The sequence below is a fragment of the Camelus ferus genome, chromosome 1 (assembly GCF_009834535.1).
Source record: "Camelus ferus isolate YT-003-E chromosome 1, BCGSAC_Cfer_1.0, whole genome shotgun sequence".
NCBI classification, from domain to species: domain Eukaryota; kingdom Metazoa; phylum Chordata; class Mammalia; order Artiodactyla; family Camelidae; genus Camelus; species Camelus ferus.
The window spans coordinates 56,414,464-56,442,314 of record NC_045696.1 but is presented as its reverse complement, the minus strand read 5'-3'; the positions used below and the strand labels follow the sequence as shown (position 1 = coordinate 56,442,314).

The following is a 27,851-nucleotide window of genomic DNA, read 5'->3' as shown; positions in this document are numbered from 1 at the left end:
CTAACAGTAATCTACTAATTACTCAGTCCCTCTGGTTCACACAAAACGAGCATCCATACATGTAAGGACCAGAAATCTTCCAACTTGCTTTATAGGAAATAATTTAATTTGTGTTCCTGCAACAATCCTTACCTGTTGTGTTATTAGAATTCTGGAAGGCATCTGCCTTTCCTGTTCAAAGATGATGCTGTTGCTGCCCTTACTTCTTGCGATAGATTTCTCACATTAGCATCATCTGTAAGTTTTTTAGGTATGCACCTAGTGTTCCTATGAGTATTCACTTCATCTCTCTAGGCTTCTTTCTTCATTTTAAAAATGAGAATGTTGAACTAGAGTATTTCTAAAGTCTTTGCTAGTTTTGATATTCTATAACTTATACCTAAATAAGTTACAGAGGAAAATATTTATTTGGGGGACATTTTTCTTCTTTTAAGACATTTAGTCTCTGTTGGCACCCCTTTTTTTCTATCTAGGACCACCGACATATTAGGCTCTCCTGCCTCTGATTAAGCCAGAAATCAAGAAACCACACAATCTAGTTCCAATCTACCTGTCCAGTTATCTTCCATTGCTTTTCTCAAAGATCCCTCCAGTTCTATCAAAAATGGACTGCTTGCCTTGATTTCTTCCTCTGAGTTCATGCTCATGCTATTTCCTCTACGTGGAATATCTTCTCCCATCTCTGCCCTTTGAAATCATAGCTATCTTAAACCAAGTCAAGTTCCCTTTTCCCTGTGAAGATTTCTCTGTGTGGTCCTTGAGAGTAGAATGCATAACGTATCTGTATCCTTAGTACCTGTCACAACACCTTAAACCAGCAAATGATTCCAGAATATTTGATGCTTATATTATCATTTGAATTGTTACTCCTTATTTAAATATCTTAGCTCTACTACAAAACTACAGGGACCACGTACATAATTCTTTGCTTCTAGCAACATATTGCACAAAATGAACACCAATAAGAAGGAGAATCATATCCCTTTTGCCTCTAGGTTCTGAACAATAGAAATATAAATCCAAGAAATTTACGCACTAATCTAAATATCAGCTTTTTAATGGTAATGTTAGATTGGAGTACAGCCTCTATTAGAAGTCAAAATGAGTTTCATACTCTTTCCTCCCAAATTGAACTTAACCACCCAAGCTTAGGCAGAACTTGTACAAACACAGGCCATCTATAGAAGCAGGGTCAGTTCTAGTTAGTCTGCCATATGAAGAAGAGAAGAATGCATATCTTCTGTGGGCAGGATTATTCCACAGAAAGCCAAGAAAGGGCTTGGCTATGTAAATGCAATGATACTTTTTCTAAAACAATAATCACACAAGTCATTCTATTTCCCGCAAGAAACAAGTGGGAGGTGAAAGAACAAAGGACTGAAGCTTTCTCCCTAACACTTCCGAGAAAGCAGAACTATGTTTTGGACCATGGCAAGAAATCATGGAAAGGGACAAGTTATCTCCTACACTTGACAAATATTTGTGGAAAAAACAGCAAAAGATAATAAAATAAAAGATAATGTCACTCTGATAATAGTTCATTCTTAGAATGTGCCATTCACAAACCAACCACAGCCCTCTATATAGTAGTGCAAACTGGAACTAGCCTTTGTAGGTCAGTTTGAGGTCAGGCAGGGAGCATCTTAGGAAACTGAGCTGGGTCTGAATTTCAATGCCTGCTGTTACTAGTTGGTTAAAGACTGAGAGGCCTGGGAATTCTAGTGGCTTTCAAGTCAATTTCAAGGTAAAAACTCTGGGGCCTTATTTTAAATTCCAAGTGGATCAAAATTAAAAGGGAGTCAAGGTGATGAGCCAAGAAGCCAAGAGGGTGGAGTGTAGAGGTTACCTTTTTCTTAAGAAGGATTGGCATGAGTGACAGGAAGAGGGGACCTTTAGGGCTGAACCTGATCAGAGTTCCAGTACTAATGTCAATCCATTGATTCCAGGTTCTAGGTCTCAGATAGTATCATGGGAGATTCTACAGCAAGAACAATGGCTCTCCCCATCCTAAAACATCACACCTGCCAATGTGACACAGGGGTGCCCTTCCATTTGATTTACCTTGAACTCCCCCACCCTACTTAAGTAGACTCATTAATGTCACAAACAATTCAGGCAGAAATTTTGTCTTCAGAAAGTTTCTGTTAAAATGTGTGTTTTCTCTAGTTCCCTATAGTAATATCTCAATTTATAATTCAGCTGGCTACCTGAGTAATTCCATATTATGAGACACTTCACAAGTTACCTTCAAGTAATGGCCCAGAGTAATATTAAGACCTAAATTAAAAAGCTTACCAAAAGCTTGTGAACCAAAAGGTCAATTCAATTCAACATGCATTATTGGAAGAAAAGGAGTATTATATATGACAAATTTATTCAGTAAAAAGCAACATCAATTATTCTGAAGATGGAACCCATTAAGCCATTTCTGCTAAAATCAGGCACGAAACAGGAAATTTCCAACATCGTTGTTGACCATTACTTTGTAGATTCTGGCAAACACACTATGATGAGGGAAAAAAAGTTTTTCATTGTTATAAATACTAAGAAGATACTAAATTATTCATTTTTTATAATATAATTGTTTATCCAGAATTTTTTAAAGATTCTCTTAAAAAATTTAATGGAGTTAAAATTAAATTAGGTAAGGTGGCTGGATATAAGATAAAATTTAAAGCCTAATTGTTTTTCTTTACGTAAGTCTGCTATGTAAATGGGGAAAATATTTCCTTCAAAATAGTGACAAAAACCAAAAAATGTTTAGTAATAAATTAACTAGAAAGGGAGAAGTACTTCCAGAATAGCAGAATAAGGACCTCCAAAGACTTACACCTTCTTGAAAGCAACAAGAACACTCACAAAGTTGTCAAAATCAACTTTTTCAGAACTGTGAAAATTAAAGCCCGCAAAACCTGAGGAGCATTTATTCAAATAAAATGGCTGAATCTCAATAAGAACAACAAGCTTTGTGGCATTTTAACCTGCTCTAGTCCCATTTGCCTCACCCTAGTGCTGCAGTAGTCTGAAAAACCAACAGCCTCACAACTAAGACAGTTGTGAAAAACAGCAGTCTAGCAGCCACTGGAGAGAACATAAGCCCCATCCAGAGAAAACTGTCATTATTTGACTTGTCAGGCAGCTCCCTGGAAAAGTCACATAAACAGGGCTTGTCTTTATTTGACCTGACTCAGGTCTTCATCAGAGGAATACTCTATCCCAGAGGGTTTGACAAAGACAATCAGTGACAACTTTTTAATATCACAGTTGCCTAAGGTAGTAATTCCAGTTGGAACAAATAAGAAGCTGGCCAAAAAGACTTAAAAGAAAACCTGGAGAATGAGATGTCCAGATTTGAAAATTTCTGACACATTCCTGGGAATGTAGAAAGCCAAGTGCACTTGCAGGGCTGTGTGAATATCCAGAAAAGACCTAAGAAGTCCATAATCTCTCACCTCTGGCTGACTTGGAGGCACTGAAAAGCAGGAGGTGAAGGCTAAGGCAGAGCTGTAAACTTCTGGAGCATTGAATTCTTGCCTCAAGACACATATACACAGAGATCTTCAGCAAAGGGTGGGAAATTTATTGGTTCAAGTCATTTAATAAAATCTCTGTTCCATCATTAACTACTAAGCTAAGTGGGCAGAAACTTTAGTGGCTACACAGGACAAAAGATACAGATTTCACAAAATAAGTCCAGGAAAGTCACTAAACAAGCAAACCATAGCAGCAGCTACAACAACAATTACAAAAAGAAACAAAAACAGACCCTGAGGGTGGGTGAAATATGATTTACAGATTTGCCACATTATACAATTTAAAATGTCCTTTTTTTAACAAACAAAAAAAATGAGACAAAAAAATAGGAAAGTATGGCCTAATACACAGAGGGCAAAAAGCAGTCAGTGGAAACTGTCCCTGAAGAAGCCTAGATTTTGGACTTACTAGACAAAATAATTAAGTCAGCTATTATAAATATGTTCAAAGAATTTTAAACAATCACATATAAAGAGTTAAAAGAAAATGATGTCTCATCAAAGAATATCTATAAAGACATAAATTATTTTTAAAACAAACAAAGTTAAAATTCTGAAGTTGAGAATTACAATAAGTGAAATCACAAATCCGCTAGAGGATTTATAGCAGGTTTAACAGGTAGAAAAAAGAATCAGCACACTTGAAAATAAGTCAATTGCAATAATTCAGTCTGGAGAACAGGAAGAAAAAAAAAATGAAGAAAGCCTCAAAGACTCGTGTGACACCATCAAATGTACCAATACAAGCATAATAGGAGTACCAGAGGAGAGAAGAGGGATAAAAGGGCAAAAACAGTAATTTAAGAAATAATGCCTTAAAACTTCCCAAATTTGATGAAAAACATTAATGTACACATCCAAGAAGATCAACACACTGTAAGTATGATAAACACAAAGAGACCCATACTTGGGCATATCATAGTCAAATTGTAGATAACCAAAGACAGAATCTGTAAAGCAAAAATAGAAAAATGGCTCTTTACATACAAAGGATCCTCAATAAAAATTAACAGCTGACTTTTCATCAGAAAGTATGGAGACCAGAAGGAAATGGGATAACATATTCAAAATACTAGAAGGAATAAAAAAAAACTTGTCAACTAAGAAAGTTTTCCTATATTCAGGAAAACTGTCCTTCAAAAATGAAGGAGAAATTCAGACATTTCAAGGGAACAGGAACTGAGTTTGTGGCCAGCAGATCTGCCCTACAGTAAATGCTAATGGAAGTCCTTCTGGCTGAAATAAAAGGACACTAGACAGTAACTCAAATTCACATGAAGAAATAAAAAGGACAAGTAAACATACTACACAGGTAAATATAAAAGACAGTATAAATGTATTTTTTTGTTTGTAACTTTTTCTCCTAATTTTAAAATAAACTGTATTACAAAGTAATTCATCATAAAACTGTATTAATGAACTTATAATGTAAAAAAGGGTACAAATAATATTTGTGCAAAAATAATAGCACAAAGAAAGAGGAGGGAATGGAGCTATATCGGAGCAAAACTTTTGTATACTATTGAAATTAAGTTGGTATTACTCCAAAGTAGATTATTTGAGTACAGATGTTAATCAAAATGCCCAAGGCAACCACTAAGAAAACAAACAAACAAATAAATAAATACATGTGTGTGTGCATGTGTGTGTATAATCAAAAGAAACACAGTAGATCTGAGGATTTAGTAGATAGAATTAAGGACAATCATTTTAAACCAGTGTCAATATAAAATTCAAGATTCAAATTCCTGGGACATAAAGTCTATTTGCTATAGTGTGGGTCATGTCCACTATTGTGGTCAAAAGAGTGAGGTTCCAAAATTGGCAGATCTCTAGAATTGCACAGGAGAAATTTTCCCAAAGAAGTGTATTTGGAAAAGAAATAAATAAATTATGACTACTAAATGTTTTAACACTTTGTTAACTAGAATTTTAATAAATCAAAATGGTCTATTTAATGTGACTCTGCCAGATAATAATATACAGAAAATTTGTATTATACTATAAATGCACATATATTTGTGAATGGAGCAATGTGGATTAATAGTGACTGGGTAGGAGATTAGAGAGTAGAATGCTATGTCAAATTTTTGAAATATTGAAAGAGGAGATTGGTTTCCTAAGGAAGTTTGAAACAGCAAGATCTATTTTCATTACCTAAGTGCAATATTGACTCTAGTTATAACTCATGTGAAATTAAATTGACATAAACCTGAATAAACTGTAGTTGGTTTAAAAATTCCAAACAAAGTTAAAAGATAAATGAGAGATTGGGGAAAGTACTTGCAACACATACAACATATTAACACACAACATATATAGAGTTACTATCTATAATATATAAGAAATTCTTACATTTCAAAAAGAAAAAGACCAGTAACTCAAAAAGAAAAATGAACTAATTATATGAATAAGCAATTTATAGAACAGAAAATCCAAAAGGGGCAAAAAGAGAAAACATGAGCAGCTTCACTAGTAATCAGTGAAATGCAAATTAAAGGAACAACTATTCATTTATCAGAATGGCTAAAATTATACAAAGCAAATTGGTATAGCCTTTTAGAAGGTGCTCTATTAACATTTTAAAAAGATCAATCTCATACCTGGGAGTCAACACCTCGGAAATTAAAGTACCAGGGCATTTGGATATACATATAAGGATGTTTATTAAAACACTGGTGGCAGTGGCAATTGTTTAAAAAGAATTTGAATGTCATGAGTAGGGACACTCTTGAATAAATTTTGGTACATCCATACTGGGGAACATTATGCAGCCTCTAAAATAAAAGAATGAATTAGAGCTATACCTGTTGAATTGGAAGGATTTTTGTGAGATTGTTTAATGAGAAAAGCAAGAAGCATGGAAATGTTTACACTATGATTCCTCATTTTGTAAAATAAAGATATATAGATAAGATACAGATCTAAATATATATCTATAAGATATATATTTATATCTATCTATCTATCTATCTATCTATCTATCTATCTATCTATCTTAGCATGCTTAACTTTTAAGAAGTTGAGAGTAATGAGGGGAGAATCAGGTAAGAAAAGACTGAAAAAGAGGGTGTCCAAAAGAAAACACAGCCTACACGAAATAATTCCATGTGTGCATATATGGATGGACAGATGCATAAAAATATGCATGAAATATGATCATCAAAACATTAACAGTAGTTATTTCAGGGTTTGGGGGGTTTATTTCCTTCCTTATACGTTACAAATTTGAATTTTTATAGTAAGTAAAGTTTATATACAATGAAAGAAGGGTTATTTATTTTAAAATATGTATGTGGCCATTGCCATGGAGGATGAAGTTGAGTCAGAAATATTTTCTGCCTTGCAGAAATACCCTACCTTGCAGACCCTGACCATTAACAGAGAGACAAGAGGATACAGTCAGCTGTCACATGAAGACCAACTTCGTTAATGCTGTAACAGAAGCACAGGGTGCTGGGAAAGAGACATCAGTTGATCTTACAGATCTGACTGAGAAGATCTGAAAGAACTTCGGTAAAGGAGAAGCAATATGCGTTGGATCTTGAAGGCTTGGGAGCAATTCAACAGGTAAAGATGGGAATAAAGAGAAATCCAGGATAAGGGAACAGAGTGAGCAAAACACGGGGGGGGGGGGGCATTAAAAACCCAGGGTATATTCAAAGAACGGCACTTGGCCCAACTCAGTACAGCTGGAACACAGGTGTTGAGTGGACAGAAAATTTAAAAGGTAAGCTGGTTTCCAATTGTGAAAGCAGTTTAGACCGTACCCCAAGTGCAGAGAGGAGTTACTGCAGTCTGTGTGTAGGGTGGGTGGGAGGTGGGGGAAATGCTTTGTTTTGTTAAGAGAATGACATTCTTCGTTCTGCTTCTGCTTTCGAGGTGGGGAGAGACAGGGGATAAGAAAACCAGTTAGGAAACTATTAAAATGATTCAGGCCTAGGTAATCAACAGCTAACAAGGGCAGAAATGTGGGAATACAGAGGAGGGGAAGGATTCCAGAAACATTTCTGAGGTAAACAGGGCAGGCCTTGGTGGAAGATGGAAAACCTGTGCATGGCAAGTGAGGACTTGGGGATACTCCAACTGGAAAAAGAACATTGGGATTGAAGGTAGGAACTATGTCGGGAGAAAGATTCCAGTATCTTGCAGAATATAGGAGGACTGTTGAGAATAATGGGCTAAGAGTAAGGAGAAATTCTGAGATGAAACAAAAGCCCTATAAAGTTAAGAAGGACAAATCCTCAATCTACAATCACAGAACTGAGGAGCTGTTTCTGGTCTCTGGACTCAGCTGCCCTGAGGAGACGTTAAACCCACGTGCCTTCTTAACTAAAGCAACTCCCAAGAAAGAGGATCAAATCTGTCTCCCTCACTTTCTGTCTGTTCCAAATGCACAGGTCAGGCTGTACAGAAAGAACGAGAGATCTGGAAGAGACCTGGGTAGAATCTCAGGCATAATTCCTGCACTCGGGAAATCCAGCTTTTTGCTCACTGCCTTGAGGAAACCCTTGGCTATCCTTTCTTCCTCTAATGTCCCCCTTCATTAGTACCCTTTCTGTGAAAAGAAACCTCTTGGGTAGCATAGTGCATAAGACATCTAAGAATGTCACTACCCAGCTTCCCTCCCTTCCCTCCTCGCCAGCCAAGGGTTTCCTCCACGCAGTGGAGAAAATGTGGGGCTTCCCAACGAGCACAACACGTCTGAGGTTTTAAAGTAAATGAAAATATGGAAAGTCTCTCCAAGACCATCTCCATCTCTCTCACCCTGTGACTTTTTAAGGATGTCTTAAACACAAAGCTCATGCATATTTTTCATGGGTAAACATCTTGTTTGGGTTTCCTTTTAACAATCCTGGGAAAAGCAACGTTCTCATCTGATAATAAAGTGAATACAAACTCAACGTAAAGCATTTGGAAAACCTACAGAGGATAAAATAAGAATATGAATTGGTAACTCCATCTTAGAAATAAAAATGGATATTTGGGACCCAAGCTTGAGGCTCCACGGCCCCGGGGCCAGGTCCTCCGGCAGCCGCAAGCCCAGGCTGAAGGAAGGCGCCCACGGAGGGGGTCTGGGAGCCCAGCGGCCGGAGGCCGGGCTGCCCCAGGGGACCGGACGCGGGAGCGGGCAGGAGGGCGCGGCGCGCAGGGTTCCTGGGGCTCCGAGCCGTCCTAGCCTGCGGGCGCTCCCGGCCGAGCGCTCGGTCTGGCGCCGCGTGCGGGGCGGTGCCAAGGGAGGGGCTGGACGCGCGGCCCCGCCAGGGCCCGCCGGCGGCAGCCCCGCAGGCACCGCGCGCCCCGCGCAGACCGCAGAGCCCGGCGCCGCCGTCCCGCCGCCTCCGCGCTCTGCTCCCCGCGCGGCGATGGGCGCGGCGCTCCGCTGTGCTGCCGCCGCCCCTCCCCGTCCCTTCCGGCCCCGCGCACCCGCGAGAGACCCGGGCACCGCGGGGTTGGCGCTCCTCGGCGGTTCCGGACCTGGTGAGGTGAGCAGCGCGCCCTTGAGGGTCCCAAATTCGGGATTTTGTGGGGACCTCTCTGTGGACACGATATGTCTACAAAACATCAAACACTAAGGTACAAAGTGGAAAGGAATGGGAGCACTTTGTCTCCTCTTCAGAATCTGGGCTGCTTCTTCGGAAACGGTAAAGAAACTACCTTCGAAACTGGAAGCGAGCCCGAGGTCACTGAGCAGGGATGCCCGTGGCAGCTTCCTGAGGAGAGGGAGGAGAGCATTGGTGTTTGTTGGGAAGAGGGGCTGCGGCTGTTGTGTTTGCTTGAATGAGCGACAGACTGTTCAGACGGAACTGCAGGGAGAGAGCCTCCTCGCCAGGCTGGTCCCATCTGCCTGGCAGGGGCGCGTTCACCCAGGGGTGCAGGGCGGTAGATAGGGTGGACTTCCTCACGGAGATTGTGAAGTCCTGACGAGAGTTTTATTGCACCGCGGTCTGTCGAATTGCCTTGTTCTGGGCCAAGGAGAGTCTCCCGGGAGCTGCAGCATCCTTGTACCCTGGCGAGCACTCGTCTCCTACTTGGCTCTATCCGGAAACTTGAGGCCACTTGTTTGAACTTGGCGTCTGAATAGTGTGTGTCTGGGTATATATGCGACACTGCAGAATCCGAACCTTGAGGTTTTTTTTTAATCGAGTTTTGTTGTTAACATTTTAGAATAGAAATCTGTGGGGCGAGAAGTCTTGGCATGCTCTTACTCTTCCCTTTGTTGGTTTCTTAGGTACATGCCTGCATGAATAATAGGCAAATTATGTCCTAGCCTATAATGAAATGTCTTTTCTGGTGTAGTCCTTTGAACCAGGATATGGAGGGTAACATTAAATTATGGCATCTCCACGTAAAAGTGAAAGATTTTGAGATGGGGATTAAAAGCTGGAAAAATTGTTGATGCAATTGTATGAGGCAGCAAGGCCTGCAAAGGAAAACTGATTTTTCTCCACCAACGGCTAAATGCAGCATAGAAGGCCTCCCTGCAGGCTGAGTAGCAGCCAGGCTTGCAAAACAGCAGCTTCTTCCTTTGCTGCAGTTGGAGCAAAAGGGTGTGGAGACAAATGGCTGAGGAAGTGATTTGTATGTATTGTTAAGGTAGTTTGAGTCTGGAGAAGAAAATGCCTTGGCAGGCTTTGCTTGAGTTAAGAATCCTTTGGGAGGGGAACGGTGGCTCTCTGGTCCCTATTTTGCCAGCCTAATTCCACTTCAGGGCTGCCAGTGTCTCTGGAGTGCTCCCTATATTTCCCCTTCTCTTTTGCCTCCAGCTTTTAGCTTCTCCCTGTTCCCCAGTAAAGTCTAGCATTAAGCCTGGTCAGAGGCAGAGTTATGATAGCCTGGGGATAGAGAATTTCCAAGTCTAGTGAAGCAGAATTGTGGCCCAAAGGTAGGTGGGATGAAGCAACTTCCAGCCTAGACTTCCCGCCCAGGAGGCACTCAGAAGAGTAGGAGAGTAATGATGAAGGGAAAGAGGTTCTCTGGGGAGGACAGTAGACGCTTAACAGTTTGTTTCCTGCTGAAGGTTTTAATCTTTCCTTATTTGTTGTTTGATTATAGGGCCATTTCCAGATGGGGTTGATGTTGTAGAGAACATCTCTGAAAAGTCTCCCCTTCTCCCGAATTTGCATTTCTTTCTACTCACAGAGAGTAAGTGGGGGCTGAGGGAGAGAGGAGAAAGGCACTGAGGCTCTGACCTTCCACAGAGACGGTGGAAGGTGAACTGACTTGGGGCCCACAAGTTGGATTTGAAAGCTGAAAAGAATGTTCCACATTTAGTTAAAAATTAGACCATTTATTTTGCAGAAAGGTGTTGAGAACCCTAACATTCATATGCAGTTACTGATGAATTTTACCTTGATAAATGATGCACATTCCTACCTCTTTTTATAACATGTTGAAGGACATGTTATTATGAAAAATTTCAGACGTACAGAAAAGTTACCTACCTCTCTTATAAACTTATAATCATCTTCAGACGTTAACTGTTAATAAAAATCAGATTTTGCAATCCAGGCATATGTTATCTGGTCCTGGACAGAGCTTGAATTAGAAGGTGGTTAAGAAATAGATGTGTGAAGGAAATTAACATTTCTGAGGGCGGGGGTGGCGGGGATAGGATCTTACTCCTCTGACTCTTCCTGAAGAATCTTAGGCAAATCTCTTAATTGCTTCCTTTTTTCCATTGTTAAAACATCAGTTGGATTATATCAATCCCCTGCTTAACATCCTCCAATGGAATAAAATCCCTCACACTTGTAATAAAATCCAGTTCTCTACCAGGACCTACCAAAGCCCTATGCGATCTGGCCTCTTTGACGTATTCTGTCACTCTCCCCTCACTTTACCGCCTTCCCTGCTCTTCTCTGCCTGCACACTCTTCCCTCAGATATGTGCACTGCTTCTTTCCTTAGTTCATTCAGGGCTTTTTTCGAGTGTTACTTTCTCCATCCTTGACCACCTGATCCAAAACAGTGCTTTGTCACTCCCTGTTCTCTGACCCTGCTTCAGCTGTCTTCACTGCACTCATCATTACCTGGCATTTTATAGTATGTCCGTTTCTATGTTAATCATCCACATGTCCCCCACTCAAATGTAAGTTTCATAAAGACAAGAATTTTTTTTTTTATCCATGGCTCTGTTTATGTTTGGCATATTGTAAGCAATTAATAAATAATTATTGAATTAACTAGATAATTAAATGACACAAACAAGACCTTGCCTGCCATGAGGGTTGCAGAATGCTTGGTAAAATACTAGAAGTCCTTGTAAGTAATTCAGGTTAATCAATGTTTTATAGGTGAGTGATGATCCTGGAGCTCAGTAGCCACTTGTATCCTCACAGTGCTTTGAAGCTGAGTCCTGTGCCAGAAGCTGGGTTATTTTTGACAAACCCTCATCCCAAACAAGATATAGACCTTTCAGTCCCAGAAATTTCCCTCATGCCCCTTGCTAGTCACCCCCACCTCCCAGGAGCAACTTTTGTTATGATTTCTATTATCATAGATTAGTTTTGCTGGTTCCTGAACATCATATAAACAACATTCACACAGGATATATTTTTGTGTCTGACTTCTTTTTGCTGGACACAGTGTCTATGAAATTCATCCACGTGGGTGAGTCTATCAGTTTGTTCATTTCCTTTTATTCCAAGATAGTATTCCACCATATGAATATCTACCATCTATTTCTCCATTCTCTTATTGATGGACACTTGGGTTGATTCCAATTTGGGGCTATTTTGAATAAAGCTTCCATGAGCATTCCTATAGATTCTGCCTCATTTTAAGTCCTGTGTACTTTATCTGGAAGTCTTCTTTGTGCCACAAGTGCTGAGAGAAGTCTGGCAGGTTATGGGGGTGGTGACTGATGTGGCAGTCCGCCTGCAGCCCCACAGTGCCTTCCGTAGACAGCCCCACTGAGCGCTGACCTCCTCCCGCTGCCGAGAGAGGGCACTTGGAAAATGAGTGTCCATCCCAATCGGGCAGCCCCCGAGTGCACTTTCAGTGCTTCTTATCCGTAAAGGAGACTGTAGAGTGCCTGCTGCCACCGCTGCTGTGTCCCCCTCCTCCTCCCTGCTCCCCATCCCAGCACAAGTTGACTCTGATCAGCCACTGAGCATGCTGCCATCGAAGGGTTGAAATATTTATGAACAAGAGTCTTGTTCAGAGCCTGATAAAATATTTATGTGTTTCCATGGGGCATTGGTTTCCATCCAGACTTCTCAAGGTGTTTCTCAGAGACACTTGTCATAATCATGAGCTGCTCCAACAGAGACAGATGATACGGCCAGAGAACATTGGTGATACTGAACCCACCTTGCAGAGCACCTTGCTTTCTAGGGATAGGGGAGAGTGAGCACACAGAAGAATGGGTATCAGTAGTGTCTGGGTCAGGAGAAAGATGCTTGTGCTGACAAAAATGATTCCAGAAGAGCAGGGACAGTTAATGTAGTATCCCTGAAGGTGTGAGTCCAGAGGGGCTGGGGCAAAAGAGCTTGTCATCGTGAGGAGGGATTAATTAAGATGGCGTGCGTTCATTCCGAATAGATGAATGAAATAATCAGCCTTGTAAAGGACACAGTTCCTTCAACACCGATGTAGACAAGGCCTACATAAGACAACTCTGCCGACTGCTATAATTAAGTTATCACACCTGCTATGAAACTATGGGGGAAGGAGTGGAGGCTAGCCAGAGTTTCCAGGTGGAGGGTAGAGAACTAGCTATTTCAAGAGGGATCATTATTTTCTTCCAAGGAAGAAGCGCCTTTTGAGTCAAGGTCTGAAGGAGATGTGGTTGTTTGACTGGCAGTTGTGGTGTGGAAGGGCATTTCCAGAGAGACAGGTAAGTTGAGCAGACATTCGAGGTGGGGCCGAGTGCTGGTGTGGCTTGAGTAAGGTGAAGAGGTGGCGCGTGGAGGGTCAGGGCAGGTTTGCAGTGAGAGATAAGGCGGGAGCACTGAAGGCCAACTTGTAAAGGACCAAGAGCGTGGACTTCACTCTGTTGTAGGGAACCACATAACTTTTGACCTGAGATTGGGTCCAATTTTAAATAATTCTTGGATGGTGCATCCAGCCTGAGCAAGGCCTTGAGGTCTGTTTATGTCCAAGGCACTTCCAGAATTTTCTACCATGTCCAATCCAGTCTAGAGATTTTGTGACACTCCCTGGTGGTCTAGTGGTTAGGATTCGGTGCTCTCTCAGTCTAGAGACTTTGTGTAGTCTACTCTGAAGGATGTAGACAAGGGGAGGTCAGATCCATTTGGTGTACTCCGGGGACTCACCAGGAACAGGTCTCACCAACCGCCCTCTTGCCCCTTATCACACATACACTCAGAATGCTCCGAGTCAAACTGAATTGATAGGCCATATGCTGCATCCTCTGACCTCTTTTATGGCCACTTTGCCTCAGTGGAGGGGATTTGAAAGGGTCTAAGTACCCCTTTATCGCCTGAACCTAAATCTGGGTCAGTGTACTTCAGGCTAGGTTGCCTGGCAACAGAGGACCAAGGCAGTGAGGCCGGCAGACCGTCTTTGCAGAATTCAGACCTGCTTCGACCCGGCTACTGGATGGTGACTGCAGAGAAAACTGGCAGCAGAGGGCTGAGGCCACGCAGAGTGACAACCTGTAGACCGGACTGCCGGCCACCTTCCACGTGTCTCCCTTCAGATTACGATTCCTGTTCAAAAGTGCCCAAGGATGTTTATTTTTAACTCTGTAGTGAAAAATAGGGAGCGAGAGGTGTGAAACCTCTCAGCATCTCCACTTGATGATGTTTGTGATAAGGAAGAGATCATTGTGGAAGTGATGGTCCTGGGGAATTCAGTCTTCAGGGCTGCCGCGAGGAACTTTGCATGCGTGTAGATTAGTCAGAGAGTTCTGAAGTCCTGATGGGGACAAGCGGTTTCTTAGTATGAAGACAGAAAAGAGCATGGAAGGACCTCTTAGAGAAACTTCACGATTCTGCTCTGGACCTTGCTGTTTGGAACTGCTTTCTTGCTGCCATGGGCACCTGTTCCAGAGTGACACTGGGAACACCCAGGAAAGAAGGCTCTGGGCCCTCCCATTGCTGTCTACCTGTGCTGGAAGGGCGAACTATCAGTCAGCACTGTCAGCTCTCCATCCTGAATTCCAAGGGTAACTGGGGAGATCTTGAGAGAGGAGGCAGATGCCAGTGTCTTAACTAGGGAAAGGGCAAAACTCCAGACCAACAACGGCCTTCTTGGCTCTAATCTAAAATATTCCTTATTTTCTGCATGAAGTGGAATCTCCCAAGGGCCACATTGGTTGTAATATTTCCCCTGAACAGGTGAACAGGCTGCAAGCTTAATTGAATGCCTTTTCCAAATGTACATTTCTGTTTTTGTGCCCTGACTCATGACAGCTGCCTGCTTTTGGATGCTGTTTGTTATCCCAGAAGATTGGAGTATAGAGGGAGTAGGAGAGACAATGTCAGGAGACAGGAAAGGGAAGGGAGTAGTGACCTGCTAGGTATCCAGTTATCTGCAAGTGAAAAACTGGGAGGAAGGAAGATCAAATAACCACCCATGGGAATCTTTTCCAGCAAATATTGCTGACTTCCAAGGCAGCCATGAAGGGAAAAGAAAAGGCTGTTGTCAGTCAGTCTGAGGAATATTAATATAGGCTCGACACACCAGAACACATAGCCACACCACAACCGTGCAGAGACCAGCAGCAACACGCCGTCCAAATCCCCTTTCCCACTTCCATCACGTTCTCTCATATTCTTTCATGATGTTAGATATATACGTGAGTTCAACTGTACTTGCAAAGATACACAAATGTAGACCTACTCTAAAAAAGTATAAAGATAACAAGAAATCATTTCTAAATATTACCAGATGTGGGATTATAAATGATTATTTTTCTTTTTTAAATTTATCCATATTTTCCACAATTGCTATTATAAGCATGCATCTCTATGATAATCAAGAAAACATTAAGTAAGAAATCTACTAAAGAAATTAAGCAGGGAGAAAGAAGAAGCACAGATGGAGGACAGAGGATTGTACAAGAACAGAAAAAAAGATGTTGGAAGATGAATGAACAGAAAAGTTAATTCTTTGCAGGCTGCTAGCTTCTGTTGTGATTGGATTTTGTATATCTATTGCTCCCCTGAAGATCTGGAAGCTTCTATTAGCATGAAACCAAATTGCAAATATTAAGCCAACTGTCACACCTCCAGGGCCTTAATGACATCATGTGGGTGACAACTGGAAGTCCCACAACTGGCTTCTAGTAGTCCTCAAAGAATCTTCTGCCAAGGTGCTAACACAGAACACTTTAACCTGGGTGGCAGCATCTTTCCCACAGAGTTTAGTGTTGATTCCTGCAGCAGCTGGGCAAGTCTTGTGCATCTCATCTTAGGAGAATGGAACAGGAGCCAACAAAAGCTGTTAGTGGTCGGAGTAGCGGGATTTTCCCAGATAAAAGCCTGTTCAGTTCTCATCCACACCTCTGCCGGCTGCTCACCAGCTCTGGCAGCCCCTTGGGAGGCTCTGCAGCTGAGCCTTTGGAGAGGTAGATGTAGCTTTCATTCCACAACCACTGGCCATTCCCAGAGGCGCTGTCGAGTCTGTGCTTTAGTTGGCTTCAATGGAGGGACTCGAGGTGAGGCCTCTCTAGGAGCAGAAGTTGTTGTCTACCTCTACCCACCAGGATCAATTTAAAGCAAATGCCAGAGAACTACACACTCCCACTGAGCTCTGGGGTCTGGCATTACTTCCACAGCTTAATAAATAACTCTACAGCTATAATAAATCCTTTTTATATTTTAAGTGTATTTTAATTTTAAATTATAAAAGTAATATACACTCATTATAACAAGTCCAGTAAGATAGCAGTATATGAAGAAAATGTTACTATCTCCACCTCTTCTCTCCTCCGTCTTCCTGACAAAACCACTTCACTCCTTTTCTACGTTCAAACATTGTAGAGTTATTTTCTATTTCATGTGTAAATGGAATTATATAATAATAGTTACTCTATGTTTCATTTTATTTATTATATTATGTACATTTTTTACAAATATATACATATAATTGATCCAATGTATTGTTTTTAATAGCTACCTAGTACTGCTTTGCAGGAAGTTCCATAATTTTCCCCGTTATTTCTGTATTTATAGATATTCTGGGTTTTCATCCAGTGTTTTGTTTTGTTTTGTTTTACACAACAAGTTATGCCACAATGAACATTCTACATTTATCCTTACACTTTGGTTTTTATTTTCCAAGGAAAATTCCCCAAATTGGCGTTCCTGGGTCAAAGGGAACACACACAATTTTAATGCTGACTGTGGGTCTCCCCTGCAGCGGTTGCTTCCCTCCCTTCTTTGTCTTGTTCTCCCCTCTCCCACCGCCTTTCTCCGGGGAGCCTGTGTGTTTAGGCAGGAGTGCCCTGCAGTGAGAACTCATCCTTGCCAAGTGTGGATTATATCAGTGGGGAGCAGGGTCTGCCGTATCTCGGTTGCATTGTGTCTGTTGCTGTGGTTGGCCAGACTGTTTACAATTCCCCTTGCTCATTTATTCCATGCTGAGGAATTATACATGGTCTTCATCTGTGGCAGGAGCAGTGTGATCAGTGTGGAGGGGATGCTTTCAGAGAAAATAGGCTGTTTCAGTACTTTCTCACAGCATTGTCTCTGCATGTTTTTTGTTGTGCCCTTTCCTTAATAGCTGGATTGAGAAAAGTTCTTTGATTCCATCTCGGTCTCTTCCCTCTATTTTGAAGGATTTGGGATTTGGGGATTTTTATGAGTATATAGTCAATCAACTACAACTGATTACTTGACATGAAGATAATTAGTTGAGAAGGTAGGGGTCTTGGAGCTTAAGGATCAGTGCCAAGCAACAGATGCGAACATTTTTAAACAAATGATTTTACCCAATCTGGCATTTGGAGTGAGCATCCCAGGACTACTTGGGCTTCATTGTTAGTTTTGCTCTTGTTTGCACATAAAAATTCAGTCTAGTCCACAAGACTGGGGAGGAATGGGATTCCTCACTACACCAGGGTTGCAGAAAATAGAGAAGCATTAAGGGAAGCTGGTGAGTATGAGCAAGTGAAATATAAATAAATGGTGAACTGACAAAGTAGCAAGAAGTGTATGAGATTTTAAAAATCCTTACCTGAAGGCTGCTCAGTGACCAGTGGGCCTGTGAGCTTATGGACACTCTGTGGAAATCTATGATCTCTAATCTGTATTAGAAACCCAGTTGTGATTCTGTGTTCAGAATGCAAACATTAGAAGCAGAGGCAACAAAATTATGAAGTCTTGTGGCAGACATTTTGCTGCTGGCTTCTGTAACACATGCTGCATTTTTTACTCGGTAGCTTTCAGATGGATTTTTGTGTCCTAGATTGAAAACTAAGAGAAGAAAAGAAAACCAGGAGAGAAGTCACTGTGACTGATTTCTAAGGAGAAATTTTAACTTTGGTTTGGAGGTATATAAACCTGAAGAATAGTATCTTCTTTTCTGTTAATACATCATTTTACATAAACTTTTAATTTCCAAATATGCACTAACAGAGTAATACTGATAGTTAAACCAATTCCTGTAAAGTTTGTCTCTTACAACTTAGGCATTCTATAATGTATCTTAGATGGTCTCATAGTTAATAGTAAAGATAGTTACGTCTTATACTGTTTGCACTGTGATTTGTGTCTGTGAAGATTATCTTTAAGAGTTTGGTCTTGTCAGTAAAAAAAAATTGAAGGTTAAACATATTACAAGACATTAAGCATCTGCCTCTGGACATAATGGATTACCTGGTAGTAGACCATTGCTCCCAGAGGAGACATCTAGAAAAGCTGGATTTCAGAAATCTATTTGAAGGCATAAAAGATAGCCAGGGCTTGAGAGCTAAGACCTCAGAAAGAAGAGAAATTTATTGAGTGCCCCACATTCTAGGTTGTATTTTTCCTTGAGACATTTACCATTTATTAAGTAGCATGTGAGGAGAAGCTAAGAAGCCAGGCAAAAACCAGCTGCTTAGAGTCAGAGAAGCTGAGCAGAACATTCTGTAGCCTGATAGGACTGAGAAGGGGAAAAAGGGAATTCAAGGATACTAAATGAGTCGGAACATGAGCGACCATGATCATGGAAAGGAAAGAGGCACAGAGGAATCAGCCCAATAAATTTGAGATATTTTCCTTACAAGTCATTCACCAATTTATAAGTAGCACAGACCAAGAGGTAAAAAAGCCAAAGAGTCTTTCTGCCCATTTAAAAAATATTTATTTATCTATTTATAATATATTTTTTAACAAAGTATAGTCCGTTTACAATGTTGTGTCAATTTCTGGTTTATAGCACAATGCTCAGTCATATAGGAACATACATATATTCATTTTCATATTCTTTTTCACCATAAGTTACTACAAGATATTGAATATAGTTCCCTGTGTATCTGCCCATTTTTAAATCGAGCTGTTTGTCTTTTTTGATGTTGAGTTGTATGAGCTATTTATATATGTTGGATATTAATCCCTTATCAGTCATATTATTTGAAAATATTTCCTCTCATTTAGTAGATTGACTTTTCAGTATGTTGATGGTATCGTTTGCTGTGTGAAAGCTTTTAAGTTTAATTAGGTCCCATTTGTTTATTTTTGCTTTTATTTCCTGTACTCTAGGAGATAGATCCCAAAAAAATGTTATGTTAAAAAGTGTTCTGCCTATGTTTTCCTCTAGGAGTTTTATAGTATCCAGTCACACATTTAGGTCTTTAATCCACTTTGAGTTTATTTTTGTATACAGTGTTAGAGAATGTTCTAATTTCATTCTTTTACTTGTAGCTGTCCAGTATTCCCAGCACCACTTATTGAAGAGATTGTCTTTTCTCCATCATATATTCTTGTCTCCTTTGTCTTAGATTAATTGACCATACGTGCATGGATTTATTTCTGGATTTTCTATCCTGTTCCGTTGATCTGTTTTTTTGTGCCACTACCATGCTGTTTTGATCACTGTAGCTCTGTAGTATGGTCTGAAGTCGGGGTGGATGATTCCTCCAGCTCTGTTCTTTTTTCTCAAGATTGTTTTGGCTATTTGAGGTCTTTCGTGTTCCCATACAAATTTTAAAATTACTTGTTCTAGTTCTGTGAAAAAGGCCATTTTTGATAGGAATTGCATTGAATCTGTAGATTGCATTGGTATTTATTTTAATATTTATTCTTCCGATCCAAGAACATGGTATATCTTTCTATCTGTTTCTGTCACCTTCATTTTTTTTTATCAGCATCTTATAATTTTCAGAGCACAGGTCTTTTGCCTCTTTTGGTAGGTTTATTGCTAGATATTTTATTCTTTTTGAAGCAATGGTAAATGGGATTGTTTCCTTAATTTCTCTTTCTGATATTTTGTTGTTAGTGTATAGAAATGCAACAGTTTTTTTGTGTATTAATTTTGTATCCAGCAACTTTATCAAATTCATTGATGAGCTCTCATAGTTTTCTGTTAGTCTCTTTAGGATTTTCTGTGTATAGTATCATGTCATCTTGACACAGTGACAGTTTTACTCCTTTTCCTATTTAAATTTTTTAAACTTCATTTTCTTCTCTGATTGCTGTAGCTAGCACTGCCAAAACTAAGTTGAACAGAAGTGGAGGAAGTGAGCATCCTTGTCTTGTTCCTGATCTTAGGAGAAATTCAGTTTTTCACCATTGAGTATGATGTTACATATGGGTTTGTCATATAATGTTTTTATTATGTTGAGATATGTTCCTTCTAAGCCCACTTTCTGAAGAGTTTATATCATAAATGGATGTTGAATTTTATCCAAAGCTTTTTCTCTGTCTATTGAGTTGATCATATGGTTTTTCTTCAGTTGGTTAATGTGGTATATCACATTGATTGATTTGTGGATATTGAAAGGTCCTTGCATCCCTGGGATAAATCCCACTTGACCATAGTATGTTATCCTTTTACTATATTGTTGGATTCAGTTTGCTAATATTTTGTTGAGATTTTACATCTATATTCATCAGTGATATTGGCCTCTAATGTTCTCCTTTTATGATATCTTTGTCTGGTTTTGATATCACGGTGATTGTGGTCTCATAGAATGAGTGTTCCTTCCTCTGCAATTATTTGGAATGGTTTCAGAAGGATAGGTGTTAACTCTTCTCTAAATGTTTGGTAGAATTCACCATTGAAGCCATCTGGTCCTGGACTTTTGTTTGTTGGGAGGTTTTTAATTACTGATTTGATTTCAGTACTGGTAATTGGTCTGTTTGTATTTTCTCTCTCTTCCTGGTTCAGTCTTGGGAGATTGTACCTTTCTAAGAATTTATCCATTTTTTTCTAGGTTGTCCATTTTATTGGCCTGTAGTTGCTCATAATAGCCTCTTATGGTCCTTTGTATTTCTGTAGTGTCAGTTGTAACTTCTCCTTTTTTTGTTTTTGTTTTTATTGATTTAGGCCCTCTCCCTTTTTTTCTTGATGAGTCTGGCTTAAGATTATCAATTTTGTTTATCTTTTCAATGAACCAGCTTTTAGTTTTATATTGATCTTTTCAATTTTTTTTTTTTTTTTTAGTGTCATTTATTTCTGCTCTGATCTTTATGGTTTTTTCCTTATGTTAACTTTGGGGTTTGTTTGTTCTTCTTTCTGTAGTTGCTTTAGGTGTAAGGTTAGGTTCTTTATTTCAGATTTTTCTTGTTTCCTGTAGTAAGCTTGTATTACTCTAAACTTCTCCCTTAGAACTGGTTTTGCTGTGTCCCATAGGTTTTGGATCATTGTGTTTTCATTTTCATTTGTCTCTATGTATTTTTTGAATTTCCTTTTTGATTTCTTTAGTGATTGTGGGGTTTTTTTGCAGTTTTTTCTTGTAATTGATTTCTAATCTCATAGTGTTGTGGTTGGAAAAGATACTTGACATGATTTCAATTTTCTTAAGTTTACTGAGGCTTGCTTTGCGGCCCAGCACATGATATATCCTGGAGAATGTTTTAGGTACACTTGAGAAGAATATATAAGGATATATATATTCTGCTTCAAGATGGAATGCTCTGTAAGTATCAGTTTAGTCCATCTGGTCTAATTTGTTATTTAAAGCCTGTGTTTCCTTATTGATTTTCTGTCTGGATGATCTGTCCATTGATGTAAGGGAGGTGTTAAGGTCCCCCACTATTACTGTGTTACTGTCAAGTTCTCCCTTTTATTTCTGTTAATGTTTGTTTGATTAAGGGTAGGGTATAGCTCAAGTGGTTCAATCCCCAGTACCTCTTCTAAAAATAAATTCTACTCAGCCATAAAAAATAATAAAATAATGCAATTTGCAGCAGCATGGATAGACCTGGAGAATGTCATTCTAAGTGAGGTAATCCAGAAAGGGAAATAAAAATACCATATGAGATAACTTATATGTGAAATCTAAAAAAAAAGACAAACAAACTTATTAACAAAACAGAAACAGACTCACAGACATAGAAAACAAACTTATCATTACCAGGGGGAGAAGGGGATGGGAAGGGATAAATTAAGAGTTTGAGATTTGCAGATACTAACTACTATATATAAATTGATAAATAAGTTTATACTGTATACCACAGAGAACTACATTCAATATCTTGTAGTAAGTTATGGTGAAAAAGAATATGAAAATGAATATATGTATGTTCCTATATGGCTGAAATATTGTGCTGTACACCATAAATTGACACAACATTGTAAACTGATTGTACTTCAATAAAAATATATATAAATTAAAAAAAAAAAACAAGTAAACCTAATTATCTCCCCCCCTAAAAAAGAATATGTTTGCTTTATTTTGGTGCTCCTATGTTGGGTGCATATATATTTACAGTTGTTACTCTTCTTGGATTGATTCCTTGATCATCCTTGATCATTATGTAGTATCCTTCTTTGTCTTTTATAACAGTTTTTATTTTAAAGTCTATTTTGTCTGATATAACTATTGCTACTCCAGCTTTCTTTTGGTATCCATTTGCATGGAATACCTTTTTCCATCCCCTCACTGTCAGTCTGTATGTATATATATATAGAGGGCTATAGAGAGCATATATACAGGTCTAATTTTTGTATCCATTCAGCCGGGCTATGTCTTTTGGTTGGAGTATTTAATCTGTTTACATTTAATGTAATTATTGATATGTATATCTTTATTGCCATTTTGTTAATTGTTTTGAGTTTGTTTTTGTAGGTCTTTTTCCCCCCTTGTGTTCTTTTCTCTTGTGATTTGATGGCTATCTTTAGCATTATGTTTGGATTCCTCTTTCTTTTGTGTGTGTGTGTTTATTATAGATTTTTGGCTTGCAGTTTGTGAGGTTTTAGTATAGAAGTCTGTATATATACATGATTGTTTTAAGTTGCTGATCTCTTAATTTCAAATGCATTTTTAAATACCCTGCATTCGTACTTTTTTCTCCTCATGATTACTGGTTTTGATATATTTTATTCTAATTGTTTTGTGTATCCTTTAACTGCTTATTGTGGATACAGATGATTTTACTACTTTTGTCTTTTAACTTCGGTATTAGTTTGTGTGTGGATGATTTCCTACCTTTACTGTATGTTTGCCTTTACCAGTGAGCTTTTCCATTTCATAATTTTCTTGTTTCTAGTTGTGGCCTTTTTTCCACCTAGAGAAGTTCCTTTAGCATTTGTTGTAAAGCTGGTTTGGTGGTGCTGAATTCTTTTAGCTTTTGCTTATCTGTAAAGTTTTTGATTTCTCCATCAAATCTGAATGAGAGCCTTGCTGGGTAGAGTATTCTTGGTTGTAGGTTTTTCCCTTTCATCACTTTTAATATATCATGCCACTCCTTTCTGGTTTGCAGAGTTTCTGGGGAAAAAATCAGCTAATAATCTTATGGAAGTTCCCTTGTATGTTACTTGTTGATTTTCTCTTGTTGCTTTTAATACTTTCTCCTTATCTTTAATTTTTGTCAATTTGATTACTGTGTACCTTGGTGTGCTCCTCTTTGGGTTAATTTTATGTGGGACTCTCTGCACTTCCTGAACTTGGCTGACTATTTCCTTTCCCATGTTAGGGAAGTTCTCAATTAATATCTCTTCAAATATTTTCTCAGATCCTTTCTGTCTTCTCCCTCTGGGACTCCTATAAATGTTAGTGCACTTAATAATGTCCTAGAGGTCTCTTGAGTTGTTCTCATTTCTTTTCATTCTTTCTTCTTTTTTCTGTTATGTGGCAGTGATTTCCACTACTCTATCTTCAAGCCCACTGATCCATTTATTCTAGTATTGATTCCTTCTAGTTATTTTTCATTTAACTTATTGTAGTCTTCAACTGTGTTTGGTTGTTCTTTATACTTTTTAGCTCTTTGTTAAAAACTTCTAACTTCTTGCTCTGTGTATTCATTCTTCTCCAGAGTTCTTGGATCATCTTTACTATCACTACTCTGAACTCTTTCTCGGGTAGATTGCCTATCTCCACTTCACTTAGTTCTTCTGAGGTTGTATCTTGTTTTCTGTCTGGAACATATTTCTCTGCCACCTCATTTTGTCTAAATTTCTGTTTGTATTTTTATTATGTGGTGGGTTAGTTATGTTTCTTGACCTTGGAGAAGTGTCCTTCTGTAGGGGATGTCCTATGTGTCCCAGCAGTGCACTCCCAGCAGTGTACTCACCCAAGGGCCAGGAGCTCGCTGGTTGCAGGGTAGAGGTCTGGCCTGAGTTTACAGATTTGGCTCCGCAAGCTGTGGGGTGATAGTTTTCTTGCTTCTGGTATCTCCCCCCCTCCCCCCCACCATGGGTGATGCTAGTCTAGAGGATTGTGCAGGCTCTCTGGTGGGAGGAGCCAGTGCCTGTCCACTGGTGGGTGGAGCTGGGTCCTGGCCCTTTGGTAGGCACCCCTAGGGGCATGCCTAGAGGTGGCTGTGAGCTCAGTTTTTAGGTGGCCTTTCTGCTGATGGGTGGGGATGTATTCCCACCCAGTTAGTTGTTTGCCCTGACATGTCCCAGCTTTTAAGCCTATAGGCTGTTGGGTGGGGCCAGGTGTTGGTGCTAATGACCCAAACAAGATGTCAGCCTCCAGGAGAGCTTATGCAGATGAATACTCCCGCCACCAGCTTTTATGTCCCCAGGGTGAGCTACAGCCGCCCCCCTCCACCCACCTCCTCAGGAGACCTTCCAAGACCAGCAGGCAGGTCTGGCCCAGGCGCCTGTGAAATCACTGCTTTGGCTTTTGGTCTCGGTACACATAAGATTTTGTGTGTGCTCCTTAAGAGTGAAATCTGTTTCCCCAGTCCTTTGATGCTCCTGCAATTAAGCCCCACTGGCCTTCAAAGCCTGATGTGGGGCTTAGAACTCTCACTCCCATGGGAGAACCTCCACAATATAATTGTTCACCAGCTGGGTACAGGACCCGTTTATAATGGCAAGTGCACCCCTACAACCCTCCCACTTTGGTTCCCTCTTTATGTCTCCAGTTGTAGAAGATCTTTTCTGGTAGGTTCTAGTCTTTTTTTATCGATGGTTGTTTAGCTGTCAGTTGTGGTTTTGTTGTGTTCATGAGACGAGGTGAGCTCAAGTTCCTTCTACTCTGCCATCTTGACAAGATCCAAAAACATGTACTTTGGAAAAGAGAAAATGATCTAGAGCTTCTATATTTTTAATGTGTGGTTTCTGATATTCAGTGAAATAAAACAAAAAAAGGAGGCATACCACGATACACTCTAGAATATGGTGCAAAAAAGGGAGAATGTAGACTCCCTGAGATGAGAAGACAGTGTCAAGTATAGGGAGACTGAGGCAGCTGGAATTTTCCAGGACAGACTGTTGGAGAGGACAGAACTGCACAGAGAGAACTTCAGAGATTCTCACAGAGTACATCTCAAATTTTAAGCTGAGTACTTATCAGCACATGGTTGTGAGGAAGCTACCTAGGGAAGGAAAAAGAACCATTCAAAAGGATTAGAGGGATCAATACTTGCTAATCACATAGGGTGGGGAATAGTGCCTGTTCCCACTGGTCAGACTGGAAAAGCACATAATTCATGGAATATTGGGTAGTGTGCTCTGAAACGTCATCATGACTTAGTAGTGGGGAAAAATTAGTCCTGGATTGAACACTGCTCTGATCCTGACTGATATCTTAAAATAAAACCCAAATGTACCAAAGTATTCCCAACTAATTTAACTGCATCCCAGAAAAGTGTTCAAGAATGTTTAGAGTAATAAGAAACTAATATATATGTAATTGGAATGCCCCAAGGGATGGCACAGAAAAATATTTGAAGAGATAATGGGTGAAACATTTTTGACTTCGATGAAAACTGTAGACTCACAGATCCAAGAAGTTCAACAAGCTCTTAAAAAAAAATCCACCAGATGTGTCATCATAATCTGATTGCTCAAAGTCAGTGATAAACTGAAAATCTTCAAGCGGCCAGAGGGAAAAACACATTACATAAGAGGAACAAAGATAAGAATGGCAGAGTTTTCACAGACTTCATCAGGAAAAAAAATGCAAGCAAAAAGGCAATGGAGCAGCATTTTTTAAGTACTAGAAAAATAAAACAAAACCCTTCAACCTAGAATTCTATGCCCAGTGAAAATATCTTTCAAAACAAAGGCAAAAGACTTTCTCAGATATATAAAAGCTGAAAGAATTCATTACTGGCAGATGTGGACTGCAAGAAATGTCAAAGGAAGTGCTTCCAGCAGGAGAAAAAGGATACCAGTAGGAAATATGGATATATACAAAAAAAGGAAGAGCACCAGATAGGGTAACTAGATGGGGAAGCATACAAGATTTTTGTTATTATTTAAACCTCTTGTAAGTATAATTGACAGTTTAAAGAAAAATAAAAACAAGGTATTTTGAGGTTTATAACATATGTAAGAGAAAATATATGCCAATGACAGTACAGAGGCTGGTAGTGGAGGCATAGAAGTATATTTTGGTCAGGTTCTTATACTACATGTGAAGTGATATGATACCACTTGAGGGGAGACTGTGATAGGTTAAGGATATATCTATAAACAAAAACAGTCACAGAAAAGAAGTATAGCTAATAAGCCAAAAGAGAGATGAAGTGGAATCATAAAAATACTCAATTTACCTAAAAGAAGACAGAAAAGGAGAGAAGGGGAAACAAGGGAGGAGATAAATTTAAAAACAATAGCAATATTATATGTTTAAACCTAAAAATATAGATAATATACCAAAAACTACTTTAGATATAAAGGATCTCAATACCTCAGGTAAAAGACAGAAATTGCCAGATAGGATTAAAAAGGAAAGTCAATTTTTTAAACTTTGTTTTTGGAGGGGGAGGAGGTAGATAGGTTTATTTATACATCTGTTTATTTTAACTGTTGGTACTGGGGATTGAACCCAGAACCTAGTTCATGTTACATATGCGCTCTACTAGTGAGCTATACCCTCCCCTCTAAGGAAAGTCAATTATATACTATGTATAAGAAACAGACTTTACGTATCAAGGCACAAATAAATTAAAGGAAAAGAATGGAAAATTTTAAGCATATTAATAATAATCAAAATATAGCTGAGTAGCAATACTAGTATCAGATAAAGTAGATCACAGAGCAAAGAGTATTACCATGGATGAAGAAAATAATTTCTTAATGATAAAGTAATCAAGTCATTAGGCTGTAACAATACTAAACATTTATGCAGCTAATAATAGAACTTCAAAATATAGGAAATAGAAATGATACTGACTTTGAGGAGAAATAGACAAATTCATAATTGTAGTCCAAAATTTCATTAACTTTCTCTCAGTGGTGGATGTAACAAAAAGACAGAAAATAATTAAAGATACAGAAGAAGGGGTCAGGGAGGTGCCAAGATGGTGGAGTAGAGAGACTCACAGCTTGCCCTCTCCCACAAATACATCAAGAATTACATCTACAAGCCCACTGAATCACACAGAACACCTACTGAACTCTGGCAGAGTGTCTCTCGTTTCAAAATACAGGAGGTTTCTCCCGAAATCCAATAAACAACAAGTTCATACTGGATAGCACAGGGAACTATATTTAATATCCTGTGGTAACTTATGGTGAAAAAGAATATGAAAATGAATATATGTATGTTCATGTATGACTGAAGCATTATGCTATACACCAGAAATTGACACAACATTGTAAACTGACTACACTTAAATAAAAAAAAAAATCCCCCCAAAAAAAGATATAGAAGGAACCAACATAATCAGCTTGACCTCACTGATCTATATAGAGCATTTTACCCATTGACAGCAAAGTATACATTCCTTTAAAGTGCACATGGAACGTTTATCAAGATAGACCATATTCTAGGCTGCAGAACAAGTTTCAATATAGTTAAAAA

General features: G+C 39.3%; 1 protein-coding gene across 3 annotated transcripts in view; it reads left to right on the top strand.

Annotated features, from left to right (window-relative positions):
* Window positions 1-8,835: 8,835 nt before the first annotated feature.
* GPR156 (G protein-coupled receptor 156) overlaps window positions 8,836-27,851 on the top strand; it is a 102,061-nt gene continuing 83,045 nt past the window's right edge. For 2 of the 3 annotated variants that reach the window (XM_032480008.1, XM_032479995.1), the window contains exon 1: window positions 8,836-9,019. The gene's annotated coding sequence lies outside the window, so the exon portion shown is untranslated. Of the gene's footprint in view, window positions 9,111-27,851 lie in introns of all 3 variants that reach the window. The other variant, XM_032479999.1, reaches the window with a different exon arrangement.